Source organism: Panthera pardus, unplaced genomic scaffold (assembly GCF_024362965.1).
Source record: "Panthera pardus isolate Hobbes unplaced genomic scaffold, ASM2436296v1 HiC_scaffold_10, whole genome shotgun sequence".
Lineage (NCBI taxonomy): Eukaryota > Metazoa > Chordata > Mammalia > Carnivora > Felidae > Panthera > Panthera pardus.
The window spans coordinates 45,290,705-45,315,678 of NW_026526655.1; the positions used below are offsets into that span (position 1 = coordinate 45,290,705).

Below are 24,974 nucleotides of genomic sequence, written 5' to 3' on the forward strand. Positions count from 1 at the left end.
TAACTATAGAGAAGAAACTGATGGTCGCCAGAGGGGAGGTGGGTGGGTGGGGATGGGTGAAATAGGTGATGGGGATTAAACAGTACATTTATCATGATGAACACTGAGTAAGTAATGTGTTGAAATGTTGAATCACTCTATTGTACACCTGAAACTAATAGAACACTGTATGTTAACTAACTGAAATTAAAATAAAAACTTTAAAAACAGAAAAGTATACAAAAAGTATATATACATAACAAACATACAATGGTCCTAGTTATTCATATTATCTTTTCACCTAACAATTATTATGAGAATTTATTATTGTTTATGAAGACATTCCTAGTTATTTTAAGTGCTAAATATTATTTCTTGTGTGAATATAGCATAAAATATTCTATCAATCCCCCACTGATAGATGCTTAGGTGATTTCCAAGTTCCCAGTCTTAAAAACCATGCTGCAGTGGGTATCCTTATGTATGCTTCCTTGTGAACATGTATGGAAATCGTTGGGTAATTTTCTAGAAATGCAATTGCTCGTTTGAAAAATATGTGCCTTGATCATTTTTATTAACAGTGGGCCTTAATATGAAGTAGCCTTTGTGTTAGGTAAGACAGCAACAGAGCATATGTAGAATTCAGTGGTTTTTCTGTTTGTTAGCCAGATGGAAATCAGTGAATGAGACTCCCAGAGCCAAAAACTCTGTTGAGAGATTCTCACAAGTAGTGTGTAGCAGGGAGGAAGACTCATCAATGTGGCAGTGGCAGGAGGGCAGGACTCTTATTCTGATATTAACCAGGATTTTAATCTTGTAAGTTTCCTGAGACATTACAGAAAGTCCTTTGTTTGAAATACTTCAAAGTCAGAAAAAAAAAAAAAACCCAACATGTAGTTCAGAAGGTAGAGAAATTAGAAACATCTGGTAAGTTTGGTTGCCGACCTGGCTTGTGCTGACATGGAGATGTAATAACCAGGCGGTTGACTAGTCCAGTCTAATTTGGGTGAATAATATTTTCTCAGCAGTCTCCTGGCCACAAACTATCAAAAAGCAATGGGAACATGCTGTAAAGTGCCTTGATGCCCAGAACAATTACACTCTGGAAACATTCTCTTGGCTGGCTGAATGTGACCTATGACCACGGCTCAGTTCATTCCACAAACAGAATTAGTCACAGAGCACATGTGAAATAACACTCTTTGTAGGACTTTTCTTGTGTTAATTTTCTAAGTGCATGATGCCATGATGGGTGCTCACACTTTGGAATGCTGTTTATTACCTCATAATAGCAGGGATGGAAAATAATGCAACACTTTTCTTTATATAATTATACCAGTAGCATTTTCCCCATGTGGTTATGGATTGTACTTTTTTCAGAGCTATCTTATATATGAACGAGGCCAGTATAAGAATCTGGCTTTGGTTTTAACATATTTTTACTGTCGTAATGTCATGCAAATAACATGCAAGTTACTTGTGTTCTAAGAAATGTATTGATTTTCAGTTCAGCCCTGTTATCTGTCTGATCACTTTCTTTTTAAAAAAAAATTTTTTTTTTAACGTTTATTTATTTTTGAGACAGAGAGACAGAGCATGAACGGGGAGGAGCAGAGAGAGAGGGAGACACAGAATCTGAAACAGCTCCAGGCTCTGAGCTGTCAGCACAGAGCCCGACGCAGGGCTGGAACTCACGAACCGTGAGATCATGACCCAAGCCGAAGTCGGACGCTTAACCGACCAAGCCACCCAGGCGCCCCTGTCTGATCACTTTCTGATCCATCTCTGATCTCATGAAGGAAAATTAATTACTTCACTTTCATGTAATATGTGTGTATTTCAGACATAAACCAGTTGATTTACTTGTCACTTTGCATTTTAATTTATTTATTTATCTGTCTCCAACTAGGTGTCTACTCCTCAAAGTTAGGAGTATTTTATTTTGTAAACTACTCTTGGTGACTGTCAGAGTGCCAAATTCATAATAAGTAAAGAATAAATGTTTATAACATGAATGTATCAGTCAGCTAATCAGAGACCATGAGGTACTTTGATATAAAATCCAATCTAGCTGCTAATCATTTTTCTCCAGTGGGTACATTCTTGCATTTGGGTTTCTTAAAACTTTTTTTTTACTAATCCATATTGTTGGGTGATTTTCCAAAGGCAGCTGTGAGTTTCTGAGTATATATTCTGAAAGCATCAGTATGTAATTCTGTAATTAGTCAAGATAGACCAATTTTTTGGTGCCACTTTCAAAGACTTCTGAAGATTCTGTTATTTGATAGGAAGAGTTTGTTCTAACTGAAAATTATAGTGTCTTGCTTTCTCCTACACCGGGACATTATAGCCTAAGAAATGTCTGAAATACTGCATCAAATTAAAGAAGCTTCAAAAAGTATCTCTTATCAGGAATCTATTTTCTGAATTATTTGTAAACTGCATCATCAAAGTGTGTCTATCAAGCACTGACATGCAGCTAGTACATCCCTGAGTACCAGACCGATTAAGTTGTCTATGTAGACCCGTGATGCAGCACAGTTGTGTTGTTTTTACAGTTCTTTTCAATTCTGGATTCTGTATCCCTCTGATTTTGCTTAGAATTCTATTTGCTTGAAAGTTGAACATGAGGTTTAGTTATTGATTCTTCCTTTGTAACTTAAAAAAAAATTTTTTTTAATGTTTTTATTTTATTTTTGAGAGAGAGAGAGAGAGAGCACAAGCAGGGGAGGGGCAGAGAGACAGGGAGACACAGATTCAGAAGCAGACTCCAGGCTCTGAGCTGTCAGTACAGAGCCTGACATGGAGCTCGAACCCACGAACTGTGAGATCATGACCTGAGCCGAAGTCGGACGCTTAAACGACTGAGCCACCCAGGCGCCCCTGTCACTTTTAATTTTCAAAAACAATCCTTCCTAGGCTGCTGAAGAAAGCATTTTCTTGGGCCCATTCTTCTCAAAGCTCCTGCCTTAACCTTTCATTTTATGTGGGCTAGCCCAATTTGATGTCAAACCTTTGTTCTTTCTTTTGTAGGAATATAGGTGCATTAAGGTATCATCAGGCAAGACACAATGATGTTATTATATACCTTTTCTGTTTCAACAGGACTAAGGGATGTGATTCAAAATATGAAAGTCAAGATTTTACTTACAATAGAGAATGTTGGGATATATGTTAATAATAGAGTCAAGCTATGTTGTGTAGCTTTGAGAAAATTATGTAATATTTCCAAGTTTCCTTCCTTGTCTTTAAAATATGATGAAGGTTGTAAATGATTCTGTTGAGTGTCTTGTGTAGCTGATACATAGTAGGCACTAAAAATGACAGCTAATAGAATTTAAAGCTGCAAAAAATCCTGGGAGAAATAATCTTTCTGAGCTTGGTATATATGTGACATGCATGCTGCCACTCCATGTGGCCCTGCTAATGGGTCAGTAACTTTTCCATTGTTTCTGCGTGCAGCTCTAGGATTACTTATAAGTAGCCAATGCCAGGTAACCAAAGAAGAAAAATGAGTTGAAACTGTTTTTTCATCCCTCATAGAGTCCAATCCTTTCATATTGTAGGAGAGAAACCTGAGGCCTGGAGAAGTTACATGATTTCCTCAAGGCGGTATGCATTTAGTGAGTGGTCAGAACCTGTACTAAAGTCAGAACTGTTAATTCAGATCTCTTTCATTGCAATATTGGTCAGACTTATGCACCTTCTTTCATAATAACCAGAGCCGAGACTCATTATCACTTCCCATTTTTTCTCAAGCAAATAAATTAACCCATGATTTTTTTTGAATTGGTATCTACTGGTTTATATAAATGAACCCTACTGACCATGTTACACTGGTGATTATATGTATTTTTTTAAAAGCCATGGTGTTTGATTCAAACCTTCTGTTCTATTGGCTTTCAGAAAAGAAGCCCGAGGGCCAGCAGATGTAGAAGGAGGTATAATCAAGGTAAACAATTAGATAAATAGAAGAAGTTTCCTAAGGAAGACTAACTCTAAACATTTTCCACATCTTCTTTGATCATTTGACTTTTTTTTTTTTTTCTGGTCTGTTATATTATGCTGAAATTTTGGGTTTGAATCCTCTGAAGCTGGCAGCAGTTAAATTAATCCTTTTTACTGAGAACATGCTCATGCTTGCTAACAATTACAAAATTAATTTGGACTTCTTAGCCAAAGGAAAACCAGGATGAGAAAAGACAACGCAAAGTCTCTTTTCTCATCACTTATGCCTCCACCCCCACTGTTTTTTGTTTGTTTTAGTTACATTTTCAAATATTCTCTCATTTTCCCATGTTCTGCATTCACTTAGAAAATCTTCTAATAGCACAGAGGACAAACAGGAGTTCCAGAAGTGCTGACTCATCGCAGCAGAAGTCCAATGGTTTGGCAGGAGACTTAATTTTAAAATGTTGAAATTGGCCCTTTTAAAAATAAGCCCATGGCAGCAGATGTCACTGTTGGTCCATCTTAACTTTAGGGCACTTCTTGAGCAGTGTTTGCTCTGAGCCTATGAGCCCCAGCATCCTAGGTGTTAGGCAGCAGTGTCTTGTGGGACATTTCACGATGGTCTGTAGCACTAATGTGAGGGCCAATTTCTTACCCCTGGGGCCCAATTTAACTACATAGAACTTTTAATATTATGATTATGATTCTCATTCTAATGTCATTTGCCTTTTTAAAATAGGGATCTTTTCCTCGAGGCTCAAATTGTCTTTCTGTGTGTCATTTCCTAAGCATGGAACAGCTTTCTTTTTTTTCTGCTAGGACATGTTTATTTATTCATGTATAGATTTCCTGAGTTCATGTATAAATTTCCGTAATTCTTACATTTTCTAAGGTACTTTCTTCAACATTAATTTTTTTGCTATTAACTATGATGCAGTCAACTTTCACTTTTCTGAGTAAATAATTTGTGCCAGTTGTCTACCTATTGTCTCTCAGTTTCAGGTCCTCCTTTTTGACTCTATTCTGTGGTACTAGGACCCTGCAAATTTCATTCCTCAGATTTTCTTGCCAGATTCTTGGAGGTTTTAGAGTGGGTCTGGAAGGTACTGGGGATTGGGCTTTCTATATAATGAGAGAGGGTATAGACTTTTACGGTTTTAAAATTTCTACCATTCTTCTTGGCCTCAATTCCAAAATGGCAGTTCTCCTAAGATCCTGCTGGTGGCCCCAGCTATGGAAGTGACTCCAGCCTCCAGATGCTTTTGGCACTTCCAGAACAAGTCTTATTGTGTTCTCTTAGAAGTTCCAGCAGCAGCCAGCCCAAGTCCCTTTTTTAAAGCATCCACTCTGGGACCTTGATCTTGTAGCTTCTAGGTTCTGGTTTTCTCCATCTTTTCCCTTTGGTACTTTAACCTCAGGCATTGTGGCTGTTTATTGAGTGTCCTATTTTTGCATATGCAGCCATCTTAACACCTGCAGAACCAATTCCCTCGAATAAATTCCCTCTGTTAAGTGTGGGTTTCTATTTTCTTAACTTGTAAAATCTCTCTCTCTTCTCTCTCTCTAGTCATATATATTTCAAATTATATTTAATGTGAAAAGTAGGAAAAAAGCAAGTAGCAAATTCATTGCATTGTTTCTTTTTTTTTTTTTACTATTTATTTATTTATTTATGAGAGAGAGAGAGAAACAAAAAACAGAAACAAGCAGGGGAAGGGCAGAGAGAGAAAGAGACAGAGAGAGAGAGAGAGAGAGACAGAGAGAGACAGAGAGAGATACAGAATTGGAAGCAGGCTCCAGGCTCTGAGATGTCAGCATAGAGCTTGATGTGGGGTTTCAACTCATAAACCGTGAAATCCTGACCTGAGCTGAAGTCGGATGCTTAACTGACTGTAGCCACCCAGTGCCCCTGACTTTAAAGTTTATTTATTTATTTTGAGAGTGAGAGTGAGCGTGCAAGTGGGAAGGGGCAGAGAGAGAGGGAGAGAGAGAGAATGCCAGGCTGGCTTCATGCTGTTAGTGCAGAGACTAACACTGGGCTTGGTCTCACGAACTGTGAGATCATGACTTGAGCTGGTTGCTTAACTGACTGAGCCAACTAACCATCCCACTGCATGGTGTTTCTGATTTATATTTAAAAAATGCTTCCCTGATTTGAGTCTTCAGCATGAGATATGTATGTGATGATTTTGACTACTTGATATGGAATATGTTTTGTGAAATGTGTATATACCTCTTGATAGGATCAAACCAAAAACTGATGTGAACATTGATAGTAATTTCTCATCTCAAAATTTTTGCCTATGGGGTTCTAGTTAGGTTTTACAATTACTAAAATCACTTGATGCCTGTTTTCTATCCGTGATCTAATTTATACTTCATTTTACAGAAAGCAAACCAAGGCCTTGGAGAGATGAAGGGGCTTCCTTAAGGTCATACAAGTGAGTTGTTAGAAACCTAAAGCAGAACTCAATCTAGTTTTCTTTCTTTTGCCTCAAGCTGCCTTTAGTTGCTCATGATTTCGCATATATCCAGTGCCAGGATTTGTTAGCATTTGGTAAGCAATGAACATAAATAATGTAATAATCCAGGGTTTCTTTGGACTAATCATAGTTACATTAATGTGCCATGCTGAGAACTTTGGAAGAGATAATTAAAGAAGTTGTTGCTTTCTATGAAAGTCAATTGCTTCTTTATACTACATGTTTATTCATTCATTCACAGTGAATATGTACTACTTAATTAATATGTGCTATTATTAATATGTATTAATGTACACTTATTAATATGTACTAATGTACATGTGTCAGGGTATTAGTATCATTTTGACTGTTTTAGATCTGTCAACATCCCCTCTTTCTGTTCACAGCAGTGTTTGCATAAATTGGGCTACATTAACTTATTCTACTTCCTCAATTCTTTTCTTTTTTTAAATTTTTTTTTAACGTTTTGTTTATTTTTGAGACAGGGAGAGACAGAGCATGAACAGGGGAGGGTCAGAGAGAGGGAGACACAGAATCTGAAACAGGCTCCAGGCTCTGAGCTGTCAGCACAGAGCCCGATGCGGGGCTCGAACTCACGGACCGCAAGATCATGACCTGAACCGAAGTCGGCCGCTTAACCAACTGAGCCACCCAGGCACCCCTCCTCAATTCTTTTCTATTAAACCCCCTACAATGTAGGTTCTGCTCCTTTTCTGTTGAAACAGTCTTTGAATTCGCCAATGACCTACATATCCCCCAATCCAATAAACACTTTCCTGCTTTTGTCTTGACCCACTTTCTGTTGCAATTGACGTTGTTGACCACTCTCCTTCCTGAAAACTCTCCCTTTCTTCCTAGATATTTCTCTACTAAGTTGTTCTCCGTTTCCTATTGCTAGTTCTCACATCTCCTATGTAGGATCTCAGATATCAGTGACCTCCAGATCTCTGTTCTTGGTCTTGTGCCCTTCTCATTATATTTTCTCCCCGACATGACCCTATTTTGTCTAACTTTCTGACCTTCTACCATCATTTCTGGGAATCTGAAGATTCCCAAATCCGTGTCTCTAACCTAGACCTCTTTCATAATCTCCACTGTACATCTGTTTGCTGGAAAGCCACTCCATCCACAAATAGCTTTGTTCCATCCATACCAAAGCACTTGCAGCTTTTGTTCTTATCATGTTCCATATCTCTGTATTTCAAATCTTACCCCTATTTGGAATGCTTCACTTCTTGTTCACTTTCTTCATATAGTTAAATTTTTTTGAAAGCCCAACAACCTCATTTCAAATATCTCAGTTTAAATGCCTTATTTAAAACAGCTCCCTTAGTTAAAATATTTCTTTGAGAAACATTCCTGCCTGATACTCCATTGTTCATACTTCTTTTCTTGTTTATACTTTTCTTTTACTCAGACCACAGTCCTAATGCTTGACTGTTACCATTGCTTTGCTTTTCTCCCTTACTAGTTTCTTTTGGTAGTCTCCAAAGATGAATGCCATCAATATCTCATCTTCCTGTACATGTATGCTGCTTCTCACATAAAGAGAGGGAGGCTCTTTCCCCTCTTCTTGAATGTGCACTGGACTTTTGACTTGCTTTAGCCAACAGAGTTTGGCAGAAGTAACATTCTGAGATTTCTTAGTGCAGGCCCCAAGGGGCTTGCAGCTTTCTTGTCTTTACCTTTTGCATCCTAACTGCCATGCTTTAAAGATATTCAAGTTAGACATCTGAATGATCAGACGTCACAGAGACACCCTGAAGAATGAAGGCTATTATGGACATTCTAACCCTAGTTAAGCTTCCAATGAATGTAGCTATACGAATGACCTCTTCAAAACTGAGTAGTTGCTCTCAAGTCTAGTTACTTATCAGAATCATCTGGGGAGCTTTAAAAATTATTGCCTCTTGGAGGCTTTTATTTGATAGGTCTGTGCTGTAGCCCAAATCTGTTTTTAAAAAACACTAAACTACGGGATACCTGGCTCATTCAGTCCAAGGAGTATATGACTCTTGATCTCAGCTTTGTGAGTTTGAGCCCCATGTTGGGTGAGATTACTAAAAATAATTAAAAGAAAAGAAATTAGGAAAGGCTCTTCACATTTTTGAGTTTCAATTTCTCCACCTTCAAACTGAGGATAATATTATGTATTTTAAAAAGCACTAAGCTATTATCTACAAGATGTATTTCTGATGATACAAAGGGCTGTTTTGGATTGTTCAGAACACTTGTGAAGGTGGATAGAAGATAGTCTTTTTCTATTTAAACAGAGGAAATATGTACTCCCAGAGAAAGAGACAAGAGTAATAGACTGTTGAAGGCATCTAGATTAACTAAACAAGGGGTTCACAAACCTGTATGCAAATCAGAATTGTCTGGGAGTTTGAAAATACCAGTGTCAGTACCTACTGCAGAACAATGACGTCAGAATCTCTGGGTATCAGTCACCGGCACCCACTGCAGACTAATAATATTAGAATTTCTGTGGGTGGAGCATCCAGTGGTGAGAACCATCTTGAACAGAGGTTTGCAAATGGTTTCTGTAAAGGGGCAGACTAAATATTTTTGGCTTTGGTATTTGAAATATTATTGGCCACATGGTCTCGGTCCCATTACTCAACTCTGCTGTTGTAGCACAGAAGTAGCCATAAATAAGACATAAACAAATGAAAAATGCTCATGTTGTAATAAAACTTTATGTATGAGCACAAATTTGAAACTATAGTTTTCTGACCCTTGAACTTGAACAAACAACACCTAATTTTAAAAATTTTCAACTTTATTGGGATAAGATTGGCATGGACAATTGTTAGATATTTAAAGTGTACATTGGGTGATTTGATATACATATATGTTGTGAAAAGATCCCCTCCCCATCTAGTTAATTAACATACCATTGCTTCATGCATTTATCTTTTTTTCTTTTTTTGGTGAGAACTTTTAAGTTCAAATCTATTTGCAAATTTCAATTGTACAAGTGTTATCAACTTTAATCACTATTTTTTATCTGGCAACAAATTTTCTAGTCTCTGTTTCTATGAATTTGCATCCCCCACCCCTGGATTTTACATATAAGTGATGCAGTATTCGTCTTTCTCTGTCTGGCTTATTCCACTTAGCATAATGTCCCCAAGGTCCATCTGTGTTGTCACAAATGGCAGGATTTACTTCTTTCTCATGGCTGAATAATATCCCATGGTGTGTGTGTGTGTGTGTGTGTGTGCAGATGTATCTTTGTTTCTATCTCTATATCTATATCATCTATATCTATCTATATCTCACATCTTTATCCACTCATCTGTTGATGGACACCTAGGTTGTTTCCTTATCTTGGCTATTGTAAATAATGGTGCAATGAACTTGGGAGTGCAAATATCTCTTCAATATTCCATTTTCATTTTTTTTGGAAATCTCTACTTTTAGGCTTATTCTTCCAATTTTTAAATATTGCCAACTAACTGAAAAAAAATTAAATGCTGTGTAAGTCAAACTAAACATGCGTCTGGGCTGGACCCAGTTTACTGCATCTGTGGAGAGTCTGAGCCATTACAGAATCAAGACGGGGTTGGGTGTGGAATCTGGGAGAGGAATGTGTCAAAGAAAGCGTGTGTGAGGGAAATGACAGGAGTATAAGAGAGATGGAGCACTGGGCTAGGGAATAGAGTAGTAATGAGTCATTTAAGGAGTCAAAAGAGATCAGTTCTTCCATTTACATTTCTATTAAATAACTTTTATTGGGAAGATGCCAAAATATTTTATAATATTATATTTTCTCTCATGTCTGTATCTTTATAGTTATTTTCAGGAAAACAAATAGCATCATATGTAGATGATGGGAACTGTTAAGAACCAGGTGGTTATTATTCAGGACTTTAGGGAGTAGAAAAGGAAGCAGTAGGGGAACTGTCTAGGAGTGGAGAATAGGCCTTGGAGTTCTGTCTGCAAGTAGAGTGGAATAGGGCTAGATGAATATGAGGAGAAAATGTACCCCAGGAATGATATTCAATATTTAGAGTGGAAAGAGAGAACTGGGATTAGACAAAAGTGGAGAATAGCCAGGAATCAAGTCCTGGTGGGCTGGGAGGTGTTTTGGCAGTGTTGGTCAAAGCAGAAGCCAAGGTGAGGTACTGAACTGGGTGGCCAAGATCAGAGCCAGAACTATTGAATACAGAGCCAGGGATCTGGAGGCAGTTTGGAAAGATATGCAAGGGGGACTGTGCCAACAATATGTACCCCCTGGTTTGGGAGTTTTCAAGTGGGAAAATTGCTGAGTTCGTAATACATATTATGTAACATAGTAATTCTTCTTAGGCTATTCTTTAAGTCAATGTTGAATTAAGAGTTAAACTAGATTTAAAATCTGGAATTTTGGTTAAAAAAATTAAAACATCCAAACATATCATCTTTCCAACAAATGTTTTTTAAACAGACCTTTCAGCCAAGTTGCCTAAGAACAACAGTTGATGAGAACTGCACGTCTTCAAACACTGTCTACTGCAGGATGGAAACAGGAACCTCTGGGAATATCTGTGAGTCATAAAATGTTGTAAGGAACTTTCCAAAACGTTTTCTTGCTAGGATGGAGAGTTCTAATCTCATATTGGCAGGCTCTGTTGGCCACAAGGTACACTGTTTACTTTGATTCCTATTCAGCTGTCCTTCATGACCTTGGTTTATCAAGTTTTTGATATATTAGAACAGAAGACTTGCATAAAATGACAAGATTGTAACCTCTTCTGTTCTTCTGGTCTCTTAAAAGAAATACAAATAATGATCCTAATCTATGCTTCCTCTGTGAGTATGTTTAATTCAGTTGTCTTTGAAGGAAGTAGTTTGGATTACTCCCACAATTTTGAAAGCTTATAGTACTGGTAATTGAAGACATACGTTTTCTTTTAATTAAAAAAACATGTCAAAAAGCACTTCATAATTCTGTCAGAAAAGGGTATTTCTAAGTGTGGTGTGTCTGAATGCACTGGGGTCATTTAATCTAGTTTAAATATTAGTGCTTGAATTTGGAGAAATATAGACAGAAATGCATATCTGATGAACATAGCTATCAATGTTAAGAATGGACCAAAAAGTGGGCCAGAAAAAAGAATACCCAATCCTTTGCTCATAAATTCTTTGAGTCTGAATAATTTCTCAATTTATTGTTTACAGATTTTTTCTATTTTTATTTAGTTTTTAAAGCAGAGGTTCAAAAGGTTTTGATTATTGTACAAAACTGTGCAGTCACCACCCAAATCATTATGTAGAACATTTCCATAACCTAGAAAGTTCCCATGTGACCCTTCTAGTCATTCTTCCACCACCCCTGTCCTCCACACATTAGAAACAGCAGGGATTGGTTTTGCATGTTCTTGGACTTTATAACAGTTGAATCATAGAGTATATACTTTCTTGGGTTTGGCTTCTTTGGCTCAGCATGTTTTTAAGATTCATCCAAATTGTGTGTTTAAGTTGTTCATTCCTTTAAACTGCTCAGTAGTATTCCATTGTATAAGTATATACCACTGTCAGTTCTTTTGATGATAAACATTTGCACTGTTCCCAATTTTGGCTATTATAAATAGGGATGTAAAAGTCATTTTATAATGTATGTTTTAATGTCCCTTAGGTAAATACCTAGGAATGGGATTCCTGCATCATAAGATTTTATAAGAAATTGCCAAACAGTTGATTATACAATTTTACAATCTTACCAGCAATGAATGGAGTTCCATATCCTTGTCATCTTTAGTATTATTAGTCTTTTTGTTTTAACCTCTCAAGCGAGATTGAAACATTAGTACATTATGTTTTTGTTTTTGTTTTTTTGCATTTCTCTGATTACTAATGATGTTGAGGAACTTTTTGTGTGTTAATTGGCCATCTCTATGTCTTTCTTTATGAAGTATCTCTTCGATTTTTTTTACATATTAAAAAATGTGCTGGTACTGCCATTACTGGGTCGTGGGGTAAATCTATTTTTAACTTTTTGAGGAAACTGCATACTGTTTTCCACAGTGGCTGCACCAGTTTGCATTCCCACCAACAGTATAAGAGGGTTCCCATTTCTCCACATCCTCACCAACACCTGTTGTTTCTGGTGTTGTTAATTTTAGTAATTCTGACAGGTGTGGGTGGTATCTCATTGTGGTTTTCATTTGTATTTCCCTGATGATGAATGGTGTTGAGCATCTTTTCATTTGTCTGTTAGCCATCTTAATGTCTTCTTTGGAAAAATGTCTGTTCATGTCTTTTGCCCATTTCTTAACTGGGTTTTTTGTTTTTTGGGTGTTGAGTTTGATAAATTTTGTATAGATTTTGGATACTAACCCTTTGTCAGATATGTCATTTACAAATATTTTCTCCCATTCCAAAGACTGCCTTTACTTTTGTTGATTGTTTCCTTTGCTGTACAGAAGAAGCTTTTTATCTTCATGAAGTCCCAATAATTCATTTTTGCTTTTATTTCCCTTGCCTCCAGAGATATGTCTAGTAAGAACTTGCTAGGCCAAGGACAAAGAGTTTGCTGCCTGTGCTTCTCTAGGATTTTGATGGTTTCCTATATCACATATAGGTGTTTCATCTATTCTGAACTGATTTTTGTGTATGGTGTAAGGAAGTGGTCCAGTTTCAATCTATATGTTACTGTCCAGTTTTCTCAACATTTGTTGAAGAGATTGTCTTTTCCATTGGATATTCTTTCCTGCTTTGTTGAAGATTAGTTGACCATATAGTTGTGGGTCCATTGCTTGGTTTTCTAGTATGTTCCATTGATCTATGTGTCTGCTTTGTGCCAGTACTATACTATCTTGATGACTACAGCTTTGTAATATAGCTTGAAGTCCAGAATTGTAATGCCTCCAACTTTGGTTTTCTTTTTCAGGATTGCTTTGGCTATTCAGGGTCTTTTGTGGTTCCATACAAATTTTAGGATTGTTTTTTCTAGCTCTGTGAAATGCTGATGGTATTTTGATAGGGAGTACATTAAATGTGTAGATTGCTTTGGGTAGTATAGACATTTTAACAGTGTTCTTCCAATCCATGAGCATGGGATATTTTTCCATTTCTGTGTCCTTTTCAACTTCTTTTCTAAGTGCTCTATAATTTTCAGAGTACAGATCTTTTACATCTATGGTTTGGTTTATTCCTAGGTATCTTACTGTTTTTGGTGCAATTGTAAATAGGATAGATTCCTTGATTTTTTTTTTCTGCTATTTCATTATTGGTGTATAGAATTGCAACAGATTTCTGTATGTTGATTTTACATCCTGTGACTTTGTTCTGGCAATATTTTGGTAAATTCTTTAGAGTATTCTATATAGAGTATCATGCCAACTGCCAAGAGTGAAAATTTGACTTCTTCCTTGCCAGTTTGGATGCCTTTTATTTCTTTTTGTTGTCTGATTGTTGAGGCTAGTATTTCCAGTACTGTGTTAAATAACAATGGTGAGAGTGGACATCCAGTCTTACTCATGACTATAGAGGAAAAGCTTTAAGTTTTTCCCCATTGAGGATGATAATAGTTGTGAGTCTTTCATATGTGGCTGTTGATGTATGTTCCCTCTAGCCCTACTTTGTTGGGGTTTTTTGTCAAGAATGGGTGCTGTATTTTGTCAGATTCTTTTTCTGCACCTACTGAGAGGTTCTTATCCTTTCTTATGTTACTGTATGTCACACTGATTGATTTGCAAATATTGAACCATCCTGTAACCCAGGAATAAATCCCACTTGATAGTGAATAATTTTTTAAAGTATTGTTAGATTAGACTTGCTAGTATCTTGTTGAGAATTTTTGCATCCATGTTCATTAGGGGTATTGGCCTGTAATTCTACTTTTTAGTGGGGTCTTTGTCTGGTTTTAGAATCAAGGTAATGCTGGCCTTGTAGAATGAGTTTGGAAGTTTTCCTTCCATTTCTGTTTTTTGGAACAATTTGAGAAGATAGGTTTTAACTCTTCTTTAAATGTCTGGTAGAATTACCCTGGAAAGACATATGGCTCTGGTCATTTTTTTGTTGGGGGATTTTTGATTCAATTTCGTGTTTATGGATCTGTTCAAATTTTCTACTTCTTCCTGTTTCAGTTTTGGTAGTTTGTGAATTTCTAGGAATTTGTCCCTTTCTTCCAGATTGCTCAGTTTGTTGGCATATAATGTTTCATAATATTCTCTTATAATTGTTGGTGTTTCTGTGGTGTTAGTTACGATCTCTCCTCTTTCATTTATGCTTTTATTTATTTGGGTCTTCTCTTTTCTTTTTGATAAGTCTGGCTAGGGGTTTATCAACTTTATTAATTCTTTCAAAGAACCAGCTCTTAATTTTGTTGATCTGTTCTACTGTTTTTTTGTTTGTTTGTTTTTTGTTATTTGTCTGTTTCTATATTGTTTATTTCTGCTCTAATCTTTATTATTTCCCTTCTTCTACAGGCTTTAGGCTTTATTTGCTATTCCTTTTCTAGCTCCTTTAGGTGTAAGGTTAGGTTGTGTATTTGAAACTTTTCTTCCTTATCAGGTAGACATGTATTGCTATATACTTCCCTCTTATGACCACCTTTGCTGTATCTCAGAGGTTTTGGACTGTCATGTCATTTTTATTTTCTTCCCTATATTTTAAATTTTCTTCTTTAATTTCCTGATTAACCCATTCATTATTTAGTAGAATGTTCTTTAACCTCCATGTATTTGCGGGTTTCCAAATTTTTTCTTGTGGCTGACTTCAAGTTTCATAGTATTGTGGTCTGAAATTATGCATGGTATGATCTCAATCTTTTTGTACTTGTTGAGGTCTGATTTATGACCCAGTGTGTGATCTATTCTGGAGAATGTTCCATGTGCCCTCGAAAAAATGTGTATTCTGTTGCTTTAGGATGAATATTCTAAACGTGTCTGTTAAGTCCATTTGGTTCAGTGTGTCATTCAAAGTCATTTTCTTGTTGATTTTCCGCTTAGATGATCTATCCATTGCTGTAAGTGGGGTGTGAAAGCCCCCTGCTATTATTGTATTATTATCAATGAGTTTCTTTATGTTTGTTATTAATTGATTTATCTATTTGAGTTATTTCAAATTGGGGGCATAAATATTTACAATTGTTAGATCTTCTTGTTGGATAGACCCCTTACTTATGATATAATACCCTTTTTAATCTCTTGTTACAGTCTTTGGTTTAAAATCTAGTTTGTCTGATATAGCTATGGCTTTCTTTTGATGTCCCTTAGCATGATAGATCATTCTCCATCCCCTCACTTTCAATATGGAGGTGTCTTTAGGTCTAAAATGAGTCTCATTTTTTTTAATCAATTCTGATACCCTGTATCTTTCGATGCGAGAATTTAGTCCATGTATAATCAGAGTAATTATTGGTAGATAAGAATTTAATGTCATTGTATTACCTGTAGAGTTGCTGTTTCTGAGAGATTTTCTGTGTTCCTTTCCAGTCTTTGTTGGTTTTGGTCTTTCCCATTTAAAGGGTTCCTTTTAATATTTCTTGTAGGGCTGGTTTAGTGGTCACAAACTCCTTTAGTTTTTATCTGGGAAAGTCTTTACCTCTCCTTCTGTTCTGAATGACACAGCTTGTTGGATAAAATATTCTTGGCTGCATATTTTTTCTCTTCATCATGTTCAATATATCATGCTACTTGCCTTCTGGCCTGCCAGGTTTTTGTAGAGAGATCTGCTGCTGACCTGATTTATCCTCCCTTGTAGGTTAAGGATTTATTTTCCCTTGCTACTTTCAGGATTCTTTCCTTTGCTCTTTATTTTGCAATTTGTACTATGATATGTCTTAGTATTGGCTGGCTTTTGTTGAATTTGATGGGAATTCTCTGTACTTCCTGATTGTGGATGACTGTTTTCTTCCCCAGATTAGGGAAGTTTTTAGCTATAATTTGCTTAAATAAACCTCTGCCCCTTTCCCCCTCTCTTCTACTGGGACTCTGTTGACATAAATGTTATTATGCTTTATGGAGTCCCTGAGTTCCCTCAGTCTACACTCATTATCTAATACTTTTCTTTCCCTCTTCTTTTCAGCTTCATTATTTTCCATAATTTTATCTTCTGTATCTCTGATTTGTTCGTCTGCTTTGTTCATCGTCATTGTCATTGCAACTAGTCAGTTTTGGATCTCAGTTAATAGCATTTTTTTTTTTTTTTTTGTTTAGGACTAACTAGTTTTTAGGTCTCTTACCTCCACAGAAAGGGATTCTTTAGTGTCTTCTATGATTTTCTCAAGCCCAGATCATTTCCTTATGATTGTTGTTTTAAATTCTGGTTCAGAGTTATTACTTATATCTATTCTGATTAGATTCCTGGCTGCAACATCTTCCAGTTCTCTTTTGTTTGTATGGATTCCCCTGTCTTAGTATTTTGTCCAGGTCTCTGCCTTCTGTGTATTTAGGAGAGCCTGTTATGTTTCCTGCTCCCGAGAGTAATGGCCATGTTAAGAAGAGGTCATACACTGTCCAGGGCCTGGCACTTCAAGAAGATTTTATGGTGTATGCTGTGTTCACCCAGGTACTGTGTTTTGGCTGCTCTTTCCCTCAGATCAGTCCTCTGTAGAGCTTCTCCTTGCCTGGAGTGTTTGGACCTGTTCTAGTGTGTGGTGCATTCTAACTAGGTGTGTTTTGGTCTGCTTTTTAGAAAAGGCTAGATTCTATTTTCCCTGGACCAGCACTTTATGATCAGTAGACTTGGTACATGTTGGGGGTTTGTGCTCATCTTCTGTGGGAGAAGCCTGCTGCACTGGTTCTCAGGCAGACTTGCCCTTGTAAAGATGCACCTGCAGGGTGCAGTGACAGGGTTGGGGCAAGCCACTCCCGCCTCCACTGGGGGTGCTTTGTTGATCACTGAAGTCTATGCTGATGGGCAAGGGGGAAATGGTGTCATCCCACTGTCTCATCCCCTGAGAGGGGAGTTTGCACCCGCCACCATTCAGGAAGCCCTCACAGAAGAGTGAACAATCTCCCCTCTCTGTCCCAGGCTTCTGTCAGAACCTTGCCTTCATCCTTTCTGTGTCTGAGCCATCCAGCTGTCTGGTGGTACAGTACTCTTGTATTTTATTTCAGGTGTGTGACTGGGTTTCAAAGTTACAAATTTTAGGGACCAGGCAGGGCTTAGACCCAAGCTAATTCTCTGGGGGAGGGTCTCACTACACTGTGGAGAGTGCCAGTTTGTCCCAGAAAAGTAGTTGCATGACTGTGTGGGGCTGAGTATGCAGTAAAGTGGAGTGTAAAGCTGGCTTCTAGGTTAGCTCCTTTCACTAGGTGCCTCTGCTTTTATGCTAATTAAAAGGACCACTCAGTGACATCCCCTTCTCTTTTGTCCCCTGAGAGACAGTGCCACCTCTCCCAAATACACTCCAAGAAGGTGAACTGTTTCTCCCCATGTGACCCAGGAGATCCTAAGAGCACACTGTCCATTCCTGGGGTCTGCCCTCCTTCATCACACTAAGCCCACCAGACACAACCCCAGCCCCATCACCACTAAGCCCACCAGACACAACCCCAGCAATGGTGTAGACTTCTAAAGCTACAATTTGAGCTTTACTGCTTATAAAAACTTGCGATAGTCAGCCCCTCTCCTTTGCCTAACGTTTTTGGGGAAGAGTTTTTCTTGTGCAATCCCCTGTGCACTGCTTTCACTCTTTCCCTCTCCTCTCTTTCTCCTCTTTCTGTGATCAGGGCTCTTCCTCTCCACAGCATCTGCAGTTCTTCTTCCAATCAACTCTGAAGCTCCTACTTTCCACCATCTGGCCATTTGTCTCCCTCTGGATGTGCAGTTTGTTCTCTCAGTCCTCATATTGATTTTTGGCTGTTCACAATGATTTGATATTTTTCTGGATGTGTTTGAGGGACGAGGAAAGTATAGGGTTCCCCTACTACTCCACCATCTTAACTCCTCTGCCTAAAGGTTTTATTTTAAAGTAATCTCTATATCCAGCATGGGGCTCAAACTCACAACTTCGAGATCTAGAGTTGCATACTTCACTGACTGAGCCAGCCAGGTGGCCCTTGCAACCTGCTTTTTAAGCTTAATGATGCTTTGTAAATTTTGACTTGCTCTAATTGCTTTTTTTTTAAGTTCTTATTTAAATTCCAGTTAGTTAACACACAGTGTAATAATAGTTTCAAATGTACAGTATAGTGATTCAACACTTTCGTAGAAAATCCAGTGCTCCAATAAATGAACATAGGTGAAGGGAAGGAAAAATGAGATAAAAATAAAGGGGGAGATAAACTATAAGAGACTCTTAACTCCAGAGAACAAACTGAGGTTGATGGAGGGGAGGTGAGTGGGGGGATGAGCTAAATGGGTGATGCATATTAAGGAGTGCACTTGTTGGGATGGGCACTGGGTATTACATGTAAGTGATGAATCAATAAATTCTATTCTTTATATCAAAAAAAAAAGAAAAGAAAATCCAGTGCTCATCACAGCAAGTGCACTCCCTAATCCCCATCAACTAATTTACCCATCTCCCCACTCACCTCTCTTCTGTTAACTATTAGAAAAATATCTATTCATGTCTTCTGCCCATGTTTTAATGGGATTGTTAATTTTTGGGTGTTGAGTTTATAAGTTTTTTTATATATTTTGGTAACAGTTTCTTCTTTATAGTTAAGGGTCTGTTTCTTGCTTTGTCCCGCTCTATCTGTCTTTTTTCCTTTTCTGTTCATTTGTTTTATTTTTTAAATTCCACCTATGAATGAAATCACATGGTATTTGTCTCTCTTTGATTGACTTTATTTGCTTAGCATAATACTTTCCAGGTCCATCCATGTTGTGCAGATTGCAAGATTTCATTCTTTTTTATGGCTAAGTAATATTAACATACATATGTGTATATATATATATATATATATATATATATTCATGTCTATCTATCTATCTTATCTATCTATATCACATTTTCTTTTTCCATTCATCAGTTGATGGAGGTTTGGCTCTTTCCATAGTTTGGCTATTGTAGATAATGCTGCTATAAACATTGGGGTGCATGTATCCATTTGAATTAAGGTTTTTGTATTCTTTGGGGTAAAAACCTTTTAGTGCCATTGCTGGATCATAGGGTAGTTTTATTTTTAACTTTCTGAGGAACCCCCATACTGTTTTCCAGAGTGGTTGCACCATTTTGCATTCCCAACAGTTTAGGAGGATCCCCCTTTCTCCACATCCTTGCCTACACATGTTGTTTCTTGTATTGTTGTATTTCTGACAGGGGTGAGGTGGTATCTCATTGTAGTTTTGATTTGTATTTCTCTAATGATCAGTGATGTTGTACATCTTTTAAAGTGTCTGCTATCTGTATGTCTTCTTTGGAAAAATGTCTATTCATGTCCTCTGCCCATGTTTTAATTAGATTATTCATTTTTGGGTGTTGAGTTTTATAAGTTTTCTTTATATATTTTGGACACTAACTCTTTATCAGATATGTTATTTGCAAATATCTTCTCCCATTCTTAGGTTGTATTTTCATTTCTTTTCTTTTAATCTTTCAGTGGGATAAACTTGAAACTCTCAAATATATGCAAATGTATAAGAGTAAATAATTTAGGAAAAATCATTGCAGATCACACACACACACTTATACATACGAATGATTAAGTGCTAAGTAGGTGGAAAACATGTGAAAGAAGATGCATGTGTGTGTTGGAGAGGTATGTAATTGTTTAAGGCAGTGCTTTTCAAACATTTCTGTTGAAGGACCACTAAAGACAAAAAAGAAGAAACATGGATGGTAGGGAGTAAGAGAGGAGTAATGAGGTGCAGGCTTTTCTTCATGTCATGTTTTAATTGAAAAGTTTATGTAATTTTCATTTTATTTCATGCCATATTCATTTTTGTCTTAATATAAAGACAATAATAGGTACAGTTATTTTATTCTCAAATATGATTAAAATAGACACCTGAAGGAGCTATGTCATGTCTAGCTTTGCTCTTGAGCATCTCTTGGCACAGTAAATCATATGTTGGGGATTTGCATACTTTTATTTGAGGAACACAGATGTATAATGATGAATAAATGAATCATAGTCTGGTGCAGCTTGTGTATTTGGAGGCAGCATTCTGATTCTGACAGAGGTTTGCTTGTCAGTAGCTAAAGCAGCTCTGTCAAAATTTCAGCCCATTCAAAGAGGCTGTATATACAGATGCCCCCAAACTTCACTGTCTTTGGCTTCTCTTCAATCCCATCTCCTAGGATTGGGGGAGGAGATAGAGTGATATTTGTTTCACAAATTAATTGAAAGTAAAAGTAGGTAGTAAAAGTTTAATGGTTTGATTTTTAGCTACTTTAAAATAACACCTTGTCAAAATAACTTCATCAAAATATCATTTACCTGTTAGGTACTATTACTTGAAGAAGTTAATAGAGAAAGAAAAACTTTAGAAAGAATATGCTGTGGTGTAGAATAAGTTTAAAGGGCTTCTTCTTGGGCCGATTTGATAAGTTCATGACAATTAATCCTCCTTTTTTGAAAAAGTGAATTAAATAACTAGAAGAAGGAGGTGTACAGAGGGAATCAACTAATTCACGACCGACATAGAAATCAAAGGCCAGAAGATAGTGAGAGAAGTGGAGAATTTAGTAAAAATGGGTAGTCGAGACAGGGGAACTCCCTAAACATTTTGATTAGGCCATAAGTAGTGTCACATAGGTTGACACTACTGGTGAGGGAAACTTAATTGGTTTTTTTTTGCCCTTATATTAGTTTGCTAGGGCTGCAGTGACAAAGTACCACAAACTGGGTGACTTAAACAGCAGAAATTTATTGTCTCACAGGTCAGAGGCTGGAAGTCCAAGATCAAGGTGTCGACAGGATTAGTACCTTCTGAAGGCCGTGAGGGAAGGATCTGTTCCTCTCTGTCTTGTAGATGATCATCAGTATGTTCACATGGCATTCTCCCTATATGACTACTTCTATGAGCAAATTCCTCCTTTTTATAAGGATACTAACTAATTGGGTTAAAGCCCACACTTTACTCACTGTAATTACCTTTGTAAAGATCCTTTCTCCAAAAAGGTCACATTCTTGAGTTCCTGGGGGTTAGGACTTCAACATGGGCAGGATGGCGGGGGGCGGGGGTGTGTGTGACACAATTCAACCTCCAATATATTTCTTTGTACTTTAATTTCATTTTATAAGTTAGTTTCGCACCAACTCTCCTCTCAGACACTGGGATGAGATGAAATATTAATGCAGTTTGAATTCAGCCCTGGCTGGGACTGCTCATATCAGTGGTTGCAGACACAAGTGCACTACTGTGGGTCAGATATATAGTCTAGAAAAAGAAACAACATGATGGTATCTCAGTTCTGTGTATCATGCATCGGTCTAGAGAATTCAGGAGCTCTGAGTTACAAAACGCTTCTAAATTTAATACTAAAGAGAAAACGTTTGTTAGGGACGAGTGAGTGCTTATGTTTTTATTTCATTAGAATTACAATCACACTTACTCTCCTATATCTTGGTCAGTCAGATACTCTTGGACACCAGCTAATCAATTTTACAATTTTTAAATTTCAGTTTGAGACGTTTTGCATGTTGACACACAACTGCTTTTGTCACCTGCAAATAAGTGTACCTCTAATGTAATTTTACTGGGTCTGCACTTTAAACATAGAAATGATTCTCATTAACTTAAAGTCACCTAAGTTTTGGATTACCTGCTTTTGGGTTTTATATATACTTTCCCCCCTCCATCAATGTGGGTGAAAATGGGTTCTTGGCTTAAGTAATCAAACTGGCAGATTAAATGGTTTGGAAAATTTGGTAATACATAGAAATAAATTATTGAAAAATTTTATATGTTCTTTAAAGTCAAGAATATTATTAAGAGTCATTGCTAGTCATTAAGAATGTGGCTTCTTGAACTACACAATCTTGGTTCAATCTTAGGACCTAATAGTACATGAAAAATGTTTATAATATTACCTGAAATACAGGAAGTAGTCTATATGTGTCATTGTTTATTGCTATCAAAGAACAAAATATATTTAAAAGCAATAACATGAAATAACATCAAAACCAAATGAATATTTCTTATAATTTATATGGAGAAAATAATGCTAGAATAATCAAAATCACTTAAAAATCTCATTCCTACTAAAATTCTAGCTAGGAAAATTGATATTTGAGACTTTGCCAGTAGGTATATACTATCCATAAAATAATATTAATGACTTGAACTCTGTGGCATTTTAATTACTGTAGAACACCATGCAGATTAGTGTACCATTCTGCAGAAATGACTTCACAAGTTCTTTTTTAAAAAATAATATACCTTGGACTTCATATAAAGGCTAATAAAAATAAGATTATAAATAATCTCTTTATATTTTCTGGAAAACCACCATCTATTATTCCATGTGTAAACAATCACTTGATACATCCCTTTAAAAAATAATTTATTAATAGGGAAATGTTTCTGGGGCACCTGGCTCAGCTGGTTGAGCGTCCAACTTTGGCTCAGGTCATGATCTCACTGTTCGTGGGTTCAAGCCCCGTGTCAGGTTCTGTGCTGACAGCTCACAGCCTAGAGCCTACTTTGGATTCTGTGTCTCCTCCTCTCTCTGGCCCCTGCTCATGCTCTCTCTCTGTCTCTCAAAAATAAATAAATGTTAAAATAGGGAAATGTTTCTTTTGCCTGACAAACTTCTCTGCTTCCTTTTATCAAGAAACAAGAATAGTAAGCCCGTTGTCTTTATTTTTGTGCATGGGAAGGCACAGAAATGGCAGTGAGTTCAAAGAACTTTCTTTTCTTTTCAAATTTCCACATGCTTTCTCTACGCTTGTGAGCTGGTTAAATGCAGAGGATCTGGCAGAAAGACCCTTTCTAAGGAAGGGTCTGGAATATGGTCTTATCACAAGATGAAAAGAATTCTGATCACTAAGACACTGCTTGAAGGAAAGATGTCCTGAAGAGTTACCCAACCAGAAATGTACACATTGGATTTAGCATGACAAAACAATAACAACAAAACTAAAAAGACCCCCCCCCCCACTCCAATCATGTATTGGTCCTAGACTGCTGAGAGATTTTTTTTTTTTTATTGTTTGTTATATAGTACCTGGCATATACCTTGGCAACCAGAGTGTTAAAAATGTGCAGTGATAGGAATTTATTAGTTTTGTTTCTGTTTTGTGTACTAAATTTCTCCTTCTTTTCTTCCTTTTTCTTTCTTTCTTCCTTCCCTTCCCTTCCCTTTCTTTTTCTTTTCTTTCACTTTTCTAATTGAAGTATAGTTTACATATATTATTATAAATAATATTATTAGTTTCAAGTATAAAACAGTGATTTGACCATTAATAGATTATGAAATGCTCACCAGTAAGTGTAGTTATCACTGTACATATCATACTTCTGTCACCATACAAAATTATTACAATATTATTGACTATATATCCTTTGCTGTATTTTTCATCCCTCTGATTTATTTTATAACTGGAAGCTTATAGCTCTTAATCCCTGTCATCTATTTCATCCATTTCCCCATCTCCTTCTCTTTAGCAACCACCATTTTTTTTTCTGTATTTATGAGTCTGTTTCTCTTTTGTTGTTATTGTTGTTGTTGATTTGTGCCGTTTTAGATTTTAGTGAAATCATTTGGTATTTTATGTGTTTCTTGAGATGAAATAGATAAGGATGTTGAGTGGGTTGCTGGCTCTTGAAGCTAAGACTTTTGGTATCATTACCTGTTGCTCATTATCCTAAAATGCTGGTATGAAAATGGTTTCTGTTGACTTTAGGGAAACTTTAAAGTTCTAAATAATAGTATATAATATTTTGGGAGATTTCAGTGCAAAAGTTTAAATCTTATAATCGTGATTATGGTAAAGTCCCTGGGCAATTTCAACATTTAATCATTTGAATAGGCAAATACCTCTAAAATACGCTGTTACTTAATAGCAACTAACTAAATTAAATTAAAGTGGATTTTCAGTGGACTCTAAAGTTTAGGATATAGGGAAATAGGAAGTCCATTATAAAATTACCAGGTTAGGTGAAGAATGTAGTACCAAACTTTATTCAAATAAAATAATTTTCTCAATCAGTGGAACATAATGTCATAAACTCCAATTTTAGTTCAATCACAATATAAGTTTTGTCATATATAGAAGCAAAATCTTATTTGTGTTTCAGTTTCTGATTTTCTGTGATTTAGATACAGACAAATGCTTTCTATGGGTTACATACAGCATAAAACTCTTTCCTCCAGAAATACCTTCTCCATGTACTTTTAGGCATTTTCTTAGATTTTTCATGAAAAAAAGATGCAATAAAATAAATATCTTATGGAGAATACCTTATGTTTTGTTTCTTCTGAATTTGAAGAATGTTATATTTAGCCTTAATGAATAAGTTAAATCTCAAAGAATTTCTGTCTAGGTTACTTCTACAGTAAAACCATATTGTTCACCAAATTAACCATGTTATTTCTTCAGTGACAGTCTTTGATATAAAGTGATAGTTGATATAATTTCAGCAATCTCTAGTAGATATATAAATCCATTGTTATTTACTGTACTTTTAGAAATATTACAAATGATGAGGTGGCGTCCTTGGTTAAACATC

General features: G+C 36.5%; 1 long non-coding RNA gene across 1 annotated transcript in view; it reads left to right on the forward strand.

Annotated features, from left to right (window-relative positions):
- The window catches only part of LOC109274424 (uncharacterized), a 192,532-nt gene that overhangs the window by 86,331 nt on the left and 81,227 nt on the right, over positions 1 to 24,974 (forward strand). The window contains exon 4 of the long non-coding RNA XR_002083599.2: positions 10,846 to 10,945. This is a non-coding gene — a long non-coding RNA (uncharacterized LOC109274424). The remainder of the gene's footprint in view (positions 1 to 10,845; positions 10,946 to 24,974) is intronic.